Below are 12473 nucleotides of genomic sequence, written 5' to 3'. Positions count from 1 at the left end.
CAAAACTTTTATTACCTGAAAGAACTTTGACAACAATTTCTGGATTCGTGTATAGACAATTTGAAACAAGATACCTTCCACAAACATTGTGATTCAAACTCTTTGTTACAAGAATACTTTGCGGAACTTTGTGAAGCAACATTTTTTTTTATTTTTTATGGAACTTTTAAGAATCGAACCGTGGAAACCATTAACAGCAAGGCAAACAGTAAATCAAGGACTTGCACAAATTACATGCTGTATTTTGACGTAAAAGTACAGTATTTGTTTTATAAAAGATTCTGGAAATATGGGAAAAGTGAGTCTGCTATTGGGAATTTAGGCTTTAGTTATATTAAGATGAATGTTTGATATTGGTAATTCTGATAACGGTATTTGTTTAATGTTTTAGAAGCTTTAGAGTAATAGAAAGCACATCCCAGAGCAGTAACACATTCCAAACCTGGAAACTAGAGACCAGGATCCAAGAGGTACTTTTAGAAGAAAATTTCTAATAAATAAAGGGATACTCAGGAACACAGTTAGGAATAGGTTGTACTTATCTGTTCTTTGTTTATGTTTCATTAGGCACCAGTTTCTACAAAAGTCAGAGAGGGCCGCAGATTTGTGCAGCACTTCAACAGTGGAAACGCAAGAACGGTGTTGTCTCTTCATTTTATTTTATCCACTTCCCCCCTTCCCTTGAGCTTCTGTTCTTAGTGCACTGTTTTAAAAACTAGTGTGCTGGAACAAGCAGTTTCAGGGTGGGGTCGGATTGTCTTCAACCTCCATCAGAACTGAACAAGGACTCAGGTGAGCTGGGCTTTGACAGTAATTCATTTTAGTTGGTTTTGGTACTCTGGGCGTTTTACCTAAATTGTGTTGGTGATTGGTTTATCCATGATTGGCATATTTGATTTACTGGTAAGACCCTAGTAAAGTGCACGAGAGGTGCCCAGGGCCTGTCAATCAGAAGCTACTAGTGGGCCTGCAGCACTGATTGTGCCACCCACATGAGTAGCCCTGTAAACATGTCTCAGACCTGCACTACTGTGTCTGTGTTTGCAGTCTTGCACTGACAATTCGACCTGGCAAGTGGGCCCACTTGCCAGGCCCAAACCTTCCCTTTTACTATGTAAGGCATCCCTAAGGCAGGTGCGAGGTAGCCCCATGGGCAGGGTGAAGTGTATTTAAAAGGTAGGACATGTGCTGGTGTGTTTTATATGTCCTGTGTTATCAGGACATGTAAAACACACCTGCTAAATACTGCTAAATGTGGTTTTCATCATTCCAAGGCCAATGTCTCTCATAGATTAAAATGGGGACTGCCTTTAAATATCTTGTAAGTGCAGCTTCCCATTGTGAGGAGATAAAGATGTGGAGTTTGAGGTTTTACAATTTAAAAATACTTCTTTTGGTAGAGTTGGTTTTTAGATTGTCTGTTTGAAAATGCCACTTCTCTTGCTTAACCATTCTGTGCCTCTGCCTGCCTATGTAATCCACGTCTGGGTGAGCCTGACAGTTGGGCTGTTTGTGAATTCCCACTAGACAGTGACACAAAGGGAGCTGGGGAGTGGCCTGTATATACTAATGAGTCTCCTGGGCTAGAGTGGGGAGGAAGGAGCTGGTACTTATGCCTGAAATGGCTGTGCCTGTCCTCATACAATGCAGACTCCAACCCCATGTAGTGTGTCTGGGGCCAGGCCTGGGCAAGGCAGGATCTTGTGAACAACAGACACTTTCCTTTGAAGTTTGCCAACTTCAAAGGCAGAAATGAGTTTTAGTAGTAGATCCCCCGATTTTCAGATTACCTCTGGATCAAGAGGAACTCTGCCAAGGAGAAGAGCTTGATGCTTGAGGAGGACCTGCCACTCTGCCTGTTGCTTTGCTGTGCTGGCCTGCTACTGCTGCTTCTGCCTGAAGAGGGAAAGAACTGGACTTTGCTTTCTGAAATCTCCAAGGGCTTGAACTGAGCTTGCCCCCTGTTCTGAAGTCTCAGATACATCAAAGACTTCATCTGGGTAAGTGGTGCCAAATCCAGTCGTCCCTGGGCCTTTAGAAGTGGAAACTGGTAACCTGCGAGGGAAGATCCACATACAGCTGTGTGCGCATCTGAAAAATTCAACACAGCGCCTGCCTCGCAGCTGGAGAAACGACGCAGCGCCTGTTCTCACCGTGGACTCTCTGCACAGCACGTCGGAAATTTCAACACACAGATCCTGGATGTTAAAGTGTTCAACATCCCCGCATGGACCTGAGGCTGTGAACCCGGAATCGACGCATGGCCTCCGTTGCGAGAAAAGATGGATGCACAGCTTCAGGTGCAAGTAAAAAATCGACGCATTGCTTGCTTTTCTGATGCACAGACGCCCTTGTGACTTTATTTTTGACGCATACCAGGTACTTTGTGCTAAAACAACACATCCATTGATTTCTATGCATTAATACTCTTTTCATTTTAAAAATTAATATCTTTGCTTGTGTTTGTTTTTTTTTTTACCATTTTGGTCTTGTTTAACTTAGATAAATGTGCCTATTTTTCTAAACTGGTGTAGAGTCCTTTTGTGGTGTTTTCACTATGTCACTGTGTGTGTTTTGTACAAATACTATAAACATTGCCTCTGAGATAATCCTGGCTGCTTGTGCCAAGCTACCAAGAAGATGAGCAGGGGTTATCTGAGCTGTGTATCTCCCTCACCCAGACTAGAGTGATGGTCCCTGCTTGGACAGAGTGCAAACTGAGTTCCAAACCAGAGACTCAGTTTCTAACAGTCACCATTGATTGTTGGCTGACAAATACCCTCAACTGTCATTGCATGTCTTTTGGCATGCACATCTGCAGTAGCAATGAGGGTCAAGACATGTATGACTAGATTTTTGTGCATTTTCCAGGCCATGTGGCAAAGTGCACTGCACATGTATAAAGGGGAAGGTTTGTAACCTGACTTTTGACATGCATTATGAGTAACTTGCAGTTATGGTGAAATCACATGTGGTTGTTTAGAAATATTCATCCACAGATATCTGGGTTTGCAGGACCAAAACGGACACAGTGATGCAGCTTCCTATTAGGCAACATGTTGAGGGCCTTCTACTGGTATTTGCAAGTCTCTGGGCCTCTACACTATACAAAGGACTAATGGTGTCTTCTGATGCAATCAGAGTATGCAATTGTAAGGGGTGGTAGATAGTAGTGGTGATTTTCCACGGGCTTGTGGATTCATTGTGTTGTGGATTTTTGGGACATATCTCCCTGTTAATTTGCAGATGATGTCTACAGTTTACATTTCCATGCCAAATGCAAGGAATATCAGAGCAACACTGGTTCTACCTCCATTACTCCATTGGGACAAATTTCACTTGGTGAAGTGTGTATTGGTGATATGTTTCCAGTGTGACATGAGTGATTTCTTGTCACTTTCTCAAGGCTACTGTACTGTTGTCAGCAACGTGGCATTGTGTTGGTGCATCATTTCATATTGTTGTGTTATTGTATATGTGACAAATAAATGTCTGCATGAGCTTGTGTGGGGTCTGTGGGAATTATCTTGGCATTGGTGTACTATTGTATGAGAACATGTAACTGAGGTATGCTCCATGAGGCAAAACATTGAAGGTGATGTGGTCTACTTGTTCAATTGTTACTCTGTTGGCACAACTTCAGCCATGCAATTGTAGTTGTCTGAGAACCTGATTTTCCTGTAGGCAACTGTTGACAGTTCAGATGGCATGAATGCATATGGCATGATACATGTAGAGGCCACTTTGTTGGAGTTTGTTTCTGGGGCGTACTTGATGTGATGGAAATGTTTGCTAATCACAGCTGTTGTTCAAGTGTGATCAGGAACATGTAGTGACCCTTTTTCTCTTTGTATTTTCAGCATCAGCCCAGGAAAGCAAAGGAGACAGGGCACATCTAAGTGGGGAAGCATCATTGCTACGGTGCCTCCAGTGAAGACACCACCGACACAGTTGGACCCAGTGGCCCAGAGGGTGAGGAGAGTGCCATAGAGGAGAACTGATCTACATCCTCGTCATCGGATTCTACCTCCAGTGCCCCCTCCCTATTAAGGCGGACCCCTTGGGACCTACTTCTGTACCATCTTTGTCCTCCAGCCCCAGTTCTATCGCCACCCTCCCTGTTGCTTCCCACCCAGTTGGATGTGGCCGCTCACCCAAGAGGGTGGGCATCTCTTCTCCCGCAGGCACCCCGCCCCAGCTCATTACCCCTGCTGCCCTGAGTGAGAAGGCTATTTAACTCCTGAGGAACATCTCTGTCCTCAACCCCTTCTGATGACCATCCCCATGTTCCAAAGGAGAGTTTCCTTTTTGAACTCGCTCGTTCCCCTGTTCCATCCAACCCCATCCCCAACCTGAGGCCCCGACCCACATACCAACCCATCCCTTCCACATCCAAGTCCCTGTCACACCTGCCCCCTCTGCAAACACCTATACCCCTCCCCCAAAAAGCCCACCACTCCTAAGAAAGAGTCCACCTTTTCAAAAATCAAACCCACCCATCCCAAATCCAGCCCCTTCCCCAAAGGATGATCCCTGAGGTGCCTGCTGCCCACTTGATTACCCTTCTTACGGAGGTTCCATGGCAGTAACAGGAGTCAAGTATGGGCACAGTACTGTGCAATGACTATCTGATTGACTGGCCAATGGCCTTTGCTATTATGCATTTTAGTATTAATAACCCCAAATGTTTTTAGGCACATATTTCTCCTGCAATTCCTTTTCGATCTTTATATTGTTCTATACTAATTTGTGTTGTTTGCCTACAGTCGTTTGTGTTTCGCCCTGATTGCTGATCCATTTGTTGTTGTCATAAAAATCTGACTTTTGGGCAGTGCTGGTGTCACCCAGGACAAAGGTAGATGTTGACTGTATGGATATGTGTTTGTTAATGCAGATATGGTGTCATTGCATTGTTTTATGTTTGGTTTAGTATGTATTAAATCTTGGGTTGGCCAATGTCAGCTATATGGTGTTAGACTTGTCCCCCTGAAATTGAGTGTATATTCATCTCATGTGTGGCAGCTTGAGGTTTCTTAGTGCAGACACAGAGGGTGCTCAATTGTGCTAACTTTGTTTGCATATGTTTGTGCATGTGTTCATTTTGCAGCATATACCTTGCAGTTACTTCATCTACATGTATGCCCCATGCACCTGCTGTTGCATTTGCTTTCTTTACTTTCACTTCCACATACTGCAGATAGGCATGTCACTTGGCTCTACTATTGTTTGCCCCAGGGATACATGTAGGGCCAGTTCCTGTAAAAATGCTGTTAAAAGGGCATGTGCAAAGTGATATGTGTCCCAGTGCAGCATCCTTCCCTGATCCCCCCATCCTTCTTGTGCAGTATTGTTTGCATAGTGAGCACTGGATATTTGTCTCTCTGACTATTGCGCATACCATTGTCCTTCCATTGTGTTGGAATGTGAGTGATGTGTGGGTCCATACTAGGTATGTTTAATGGGAATGGTGTTTGTATTCCATGACAAATACATACATATGTATGCTGAATCTGACAGCCCACGGAATGTGAGGAATGTGAGGGTGTCAGTTGTATTGGTAGATGTGACGCTGATGTGTTGTTGGTGTTGTGTGACACAATGTTGTGTACACTTCACTGTCCCTGTGCCTAAGATGTGCAGATGTGGGTTTTTGTGTAGTGTTGCATTGCAGTGTGAGTGACCTGCCCAAAGGGGGTGTTTTGTGGCTGTGAATGCATATTTCTTTGTGAATTACTTCAATTCTGTATACAATGACAGGTGTACTTGGTGCCCATAGCATGACCCCCATATCATGTAGATGACAGCCCGATGATCTGTTGTTGAGATTTATGACACAGGTACGTATGTGTACTTATGGTTGGTTGCATCAACAGGGGTATGGATTTTGGGCACCTTCGATGGGCAGCGGCAGCAGCAGGATGTGTGTGATGGGCTCCAAAGTGGCACGGGATGTGTAAGGCGGCCTCCAGGTGTATTGCCCCCTTTATACTCTCTTTTTCCACTGCTGAGACGTGGTGGTTGGGCTGTCATAGTCTCTGCCAGATTTTTTGTGCTGCCTCCTCAACGCGGCGATCTGCGCTGCCTGACTGTACTGGTGGGACATCGGTGGTCTTTGTTCCATAGGCCCCTATGACTCATAATTCAGTGGTCCGACCGCTTACCGATGGCGGTTGGACTGCCACTGCCGCCATGGTGGTGCATTGGCCTCAAAATTCATAATGAGGCCCTAACTGTGTTAAAAAGATATACATTATTTTTTAAATTATAACATTTATAAAAGTAACTGCAAATTAAAAATAATGCCTTAACAAGAAGCTTAAATAGATCTAGAATTAATAAATGCCATTTACAAATCAAATAGTTTCCATAATTAAGAACCAAATTAAAAGTACAAGATATTAATAAACCATTAAAGATAAATATTAAAAACAATTCCCAAAATAGTTCCCTACCAACCCAATGACCAGCCAAATAGTAAATGTGTCAAATTTATTACGAAATCAAACTATACTAAAAAATGCACACTTAAATTAAAATAACGTTCAATCCAAAAACGAATAAAACAAAACAAAATAATTAACAAAAAATATTCTATATAGCTATATAAAAAGATATAAAGTAATTTAAAAAGCAGTTCATACCTTCTACATTCTCCCCCACGATTTTGATATTTTTTTCAATATATTTGTATTCCAAAATATTTTTGATTCAAAGTTAGGGTGGAACATCAACATGATTGTGCCTCTGTGGGTCAGGCCTGAGCACCTCTGATTTAGTGCCTAAAATTATTATGTACATTTAGTTTTATTTTGTGAAGTTCTCAATACCTGTTGAAGCATTTGAGTGATTTATGAGTAAAGACTGTCCTCTACTTTTGAAGGTTTGAAAGTCAGCATTAACATTCTTTTTTTTCCAGTTAGCTGTGTAATTTGTTTTGAAATGGGTTTGCTCTGTTGGCTTTCAGGTCTGAGCACTGCACTAAGCAGCAGCGTGACCAATCACTCCTTAGTGACAATACATGCTTATTCAGGTAGCCATCGACATCAGCCTTGTGGCCTATCATTCATGGTGTCCTCAAGGTGCAATATGTCTAAAGGACAAAGGACTGGTCCTACATATGCGAAACTCAGCCTCTCCTAGTCAGTCCCACATTTTAGCTGAGGCACTCTTACAATGTGCTTTTTTGCTTCTTCTGCCATGGCCCTGTCCCCAATTCCACCCAGACACATTTTCATCTGGCTGGTCTCTTAAGTTCTACCTAATTGAATTATGTTGTGAATAGCAGGTTTGTGTTTTTTCTTTTTTAAGTCTGGCCTAGAGACAGTTTTAACCACCCTCAAGTAATAAATTAAAATCATAAATAAATACATATGTATATCGAGGGGTTTCAATCAGACCTCTTTATAAATTGGTATGTTTAGATGTAATGCACATTTTGCTTCCACCCACCAAAGCATATAGCATGGGGCAAGAGTCAGCCCTCTTCAGCGATTGGCTATATTGCACAGTATGTGTTGACGTTTTAATTAATTACATGTGCATGCCAATTTAAAAAAAGAATTGTGCTTCAGTGCCAGAGCTAGTTGGCCAATACATTGCTTTGACATGCTTTTTTCAATTTTTTGTTGTTTTGTATATACTTACTCCTCCTTGTGCATATAAACTATGTCTGCATGTTATAGTAATTCAAACAAGCAATCTTTTTTTGTGCTAATATGAACATTTCCCTGTGAGGTACATTAAAAGAGTAGCTGGTTATACATAGGACCTAATTTGCATTATGGAGTGTGACTTACACGTCATCAGGGGGCAGGGGTAAAATACTCAAAATGGAGTACCTGTTCTATACATTTGGAGATGTCGGCCGGCCCTGTGAAAATTCATAGTTATCAGCAAGAACACCCGTCAGTGGTTCTTGTCACTAAGTTACAAGTTTGACGGATGGCTTTGTCAATCATGACAGTTGTCTGTCAAGCTTTTAACAAGATTTTGCTTTTCGAAAAACAAAATCCCAAAGTGGAATTGTTTTTTTTAAAACAAGCAAAAAACGAATGCCCTTCCACATTCTAGGAGTTGTCTCTTATGGTGTGGGAGTCAATATGTGATTTTTTGTTACTGTCCCTCAATGCCAGGTTCACTTGGTGGTGGCAAACAGCAAACAACCCATGTAACACTGTTTAAACTAAATTGGGTGGATGTATTATATGTAAACCTCCAATGGGTGAGGAGAATTTCAGCAATGGAACCAGAATAGACTCAATTGCTGACATACTTAGACCCATATTTATACTTTTTTTGCACTTCATTTGCATAACTTTTAGACACAAAAGTGGCACAAACTTACAAAATATAATTGAATTTCGTAGGTTTGTGCCACTTTTGCATCAAAAAATGACGCAAATGCGGCACAAATAAAGTATAAATATGGGCCTTAGAGTCCAAGCATATGATTTACAGGGGTTTGGTGGCTGTTTCAGCGAAGAGTGTACTACATTGCAGTTGTGACGGAGTACCTTTTCTGCCAGACTCTAAATTAGGCCCTTTGTCTTTTAAGTTATGCAGCCAGCCTGGAAGCTAACCATTGCCAGTCCTTTTGCTAACAATTGGAGACAAATGTAGTGGTTATATGTGGGGGATGCCTCTAATGCAATTTGAAGATCCATATTGTATTAGAAGGTTACATGTGAACAATTCTGCTTCTCATATGGAGATGGTACAGTGTGCTATTCAATGTAGCATTCACTTGTGGGGTGTCAAACATAGGTTGACGACAGATAAAAGTAACAGATAATTATGCGACATTGCAGGCCATGGAATGCCATAAAACCTGGGGTGGCATGTTCAGTAACAGCAGCTATGTCATGAACCCTTTTAGGTACAAGTGACACCTTCTCAGACATTTTTGGAGAAGGCTATTCAATTTCAGGTTTCTGTTCGATTTCACTGTCCTCTAGATGGAGCGTTATCTGCATGGCAGTGGTGTATATTTGAAGTGCTTGTTGTACTTCTTTACAGTGTTGGCTAGAGGGTGCTTTTATACAGTGAATGATCATGTGTGGTGTTAATTATGTGTAACCTGTTAAGTTATATTTAAAGCATCTTATCTAAATGGTCCTAGTGTATGTTGTCAGTCATAGCTTTGTGTTCAGAAAGCACTCCATGAGACAACTGATCCCGAGAAACCATCTGTAGTGCGATGTTATATGATCGATTTTCACACTGCAGCCAACGATCATTTTAATTATTTTGTCCTCCATGGGCAGGAAACTTTGGGGTGTATAAGAAGTGGCTGAAATTAAATTAGGGCACAACTGCTCCTAGTTTGTCCTACAAAGTATAATTGTGCACTTACCCTCGAATGCTTGCATCTTGACACCGTCTCAAAGGGAGATCACTCTGGATCTAACAATAATCATGAAAAATGCATAGAAACCTTCAGTAGGAACAGTAGGAATTTCAACAACGTCTTGAGGATAGATAAGGCCAGCCGGTGCATAGCAGCTCACACATCTATTTTAATTCATACTTTCTGGTTCTGCGTCAGGATTCTGTTACACTGCCATAGGTGGCACTCGAAAATACATTGTGGGCGGCTATCATGAGACCAGTTTGTGCCAGCACACGCTCAATGTATTTGCATTGCCTCTCTTGTTTTGTTGTTTGCAGATATTACCAACTTCATGTCCAATGTCTCGTTCCCAGTCTGTTTGCTCTAGTCTTCAGCTTCTGTTCTATCCACCACTGAGGTTTTCAGTTATTCCCTTGTTTATGCTAAACTCCTCCTCCTGAATTTCTCTACCTTTGCACAGAGTAATCTTTCCATGTAAGTTAATCTAGTCCCAGTTTCAGGATAGGACCTGATAGTCTGCCAAAAAGTAATATACAGAGTTTAAAGAAACTAAAAGCCACAAGAAGGATGGTGACTACAGTGCTGCATTGCCAACACATTTGTTCCAGTTTACACACACACTACATTGGTTTCCTGTGAGTGACAGAATGACGCTTAATACAGGAATTACTCTTCAGAAAATGAAATCCTCTGGTGGCACACCCCAAAACCATAGGGAGCTGATTCACTAAACATTTTCAGTCTATGGCCTTAGACTCATCCACTGAATATAAATCTGAAGCCCCTGTGTCAGTTAACCTACTATAGGAGGACATTGAACATACTGAATGCAAAGACCTGAAACAAACTTCACACAGATCCGTAGGCTATATATTGTTCTTATTTTTACTGTAGATCAAAAATATCTGTTGTAAAGTCCTCATGAAAACCTATTGCTGCTGTATGTGATACACTTCCCTGGCAAGCCCTTGGAGGGGTTCGAAAACCACTAGACCACCAGGGATTATGTTTACCTTATGTTTTTGGCCAGCAACCCCTTAGGTAAGGGTCGCTGCCCCGGGGGCAATATTTTTTATATGTTTCAGCCCCCCCGGGGCTAGATTGGGCATGTTTTTGGCCAATCTCGCCCCCCGGGGGGTCCAAACCCACTAGGCGCCAGGGATTGTGTGGTGTGTGTGTTTTGTGTGTTTGGGGGCACCCCTTGGGCAAGGGTGGCCACCCCAAAGGGGTGGAAATTAGTATTTGCCATTTCTGCCCCCCTTGGGGGCAGATGGGCCTATTTTGTTAGGCCCATATGCCCCCAAGGAGGGCAGAAACCACCAATACGTCAGGGATTTTTTCTTTTTTGTTCCCCTTTTTTTTGTTTTGTGCTGGGGGTGCCCCCTTTGGCAAGGGTCGCCCCCTAAAGGGGGCACAGAGCTGTTGCCCATTTCTGCCCCCCTTGGGGGAAGATCAGCCAATTTTTTTTACACCCATCTGCCCCCAAGGGGGGCAGAATCCACTTAGGCACCAGGGATCTTGTGTGTGGGTGTGTTTTGTGTGGGTGGGGGGGGCGGCCCCTTTGGGAAGGGTCGGCCCCCAAAGGGGGCACATTACTGATGGCCATTTCTGCCCACCTTGGAGGCAGATCAGCCTATTGTTTTAGGCCCATCTGCCCCCACGGGGGGCAGAAGGCACCAAGATGTCAGAGATTTTTTTTTTCGTTCCCTTTGTTTATTTTTTGCTGGGGTGCCCCCTTTGACAAGGGTCACCCCCTCAAAGGGGGCACAGAGCTTTTGTCCATTTCTGCCCCCCTTGGGGGCAGATTCGCCTATTTTTTAGGCCCAGGGCAGAATCCACTTAGGCACCAGGGATCTTGTGTGTGTGTGTGTATTTTGTGTGGGTGGGGGGCGGCCCCTTTGGCAAGCGTCGCTCCGCAAAGGGGGCACATTACTGATGACCATTTCTGCTCCCCTTGGGGGCAGATCGGGCTATTTTTTTAGGCCTATCTGCCCCCAAGAGGGCAGAAGCCACCATGAGGGGATTCTTTTTTTTTTTTTGCTCCCCTTAGTTTTTTTTGTGCTGGGGCACCCCCATTCCCCCCCTTTGGCAAGGGTTGCCCCCCCCCAAACAGGGTACAGAGCTATTGGCCATTTCTGCCCCCTTGGGGGCAGATCGGCCCATTTTTTTTAGGCCCATCTGCCCCCAAGGGGGACAGAAGCCACTTAGGCACCAGGGACAATTTCTAAGTTCTTGGTGGTGGGGTGTTTGTCAACTGGCGAAGTATTTGTATTTGTGATTATAACAGTTTATTTCTTTTTTTTGTTCTATTTCGCTTCCTTTGCTGTGGATCCCTGCTGTTTTGGCAGTAGTTGTCCTGGGGTTTGCATAGTTGTATGTTTTAGGTAAGTGAAAGCAATTTACTCAAAAGGAGTATTGTTGACATGCATGAATGACATGTTTGTAGGTGGTGTACTAAATGAAGTATTGTGTGTGAAATTGTCCTTAGATTTGAGCACAATGATATTTGTGTTGTCATATGTCTAATTTGCTTTTTTGTTTTTTCTTTTTAGTGGGATATCATTGGTGATTGCTGTGACTGTGCAGAGTAGTTGCTGGTGAGTAGCTTTTTCAGGCAAGTGAGTGTATAGTTTTTTAGTACATAACTCTTTGTGATAAAGCTACACTTTGTTTATTACTTATTTTAGTGCTAGTTGTTGTTGGCAATCAATTTGTTGTTAGTGAGGATTGATAGCGCGTCAGAGCCTTGATAAGTAAACTTACAAGCAGACACGCCTAGGTCGATGAACCTTTGGACCACGTTCGGGGAGTTCCAAGTACGAGGTGTCTTTTTGGCATCACAAATCAATAGATCAACAACCCAATCAATATTCACAGTAATTAATCAACAAGCTAATCAATGACATTCAATAAAAACTCAATAGTTGAGCACACCATGACCTTTCAGTCACGAATAACCACAACAAACTATTTAAGTGTTAGGATATTTATTTCCCTATCTGTTACAATCTAATATCATCTCTGTTAATCTCATAAGCAATCAATCTCATTAGTAATTCTTCAGATTTGCAATTAGAACACAATTAAACAATGCATAGATAATGTTATTCAGCTTTCAGACATA

The sequence above is a fragment of the Pleurodeles waltl genome, chromosome 6 (assembly GCF_031143425.1).
Source record: "Pleurodeles waltl isolate 20211129_DDA chromosome 6, aPleWal1.hap1.20221129, whole genome shotgun sequence".
In the NCBI taxonomy this organism is placed as follows: domain Eukaryota; kingdom Metazoa; phylum Chordata; class Amphibia; order Caudata; family Salamandridae; genus Pleurodeles; species Pleurodeles waltl.
Note: the sequence above shows the minus strand (reverse complement) of the source record.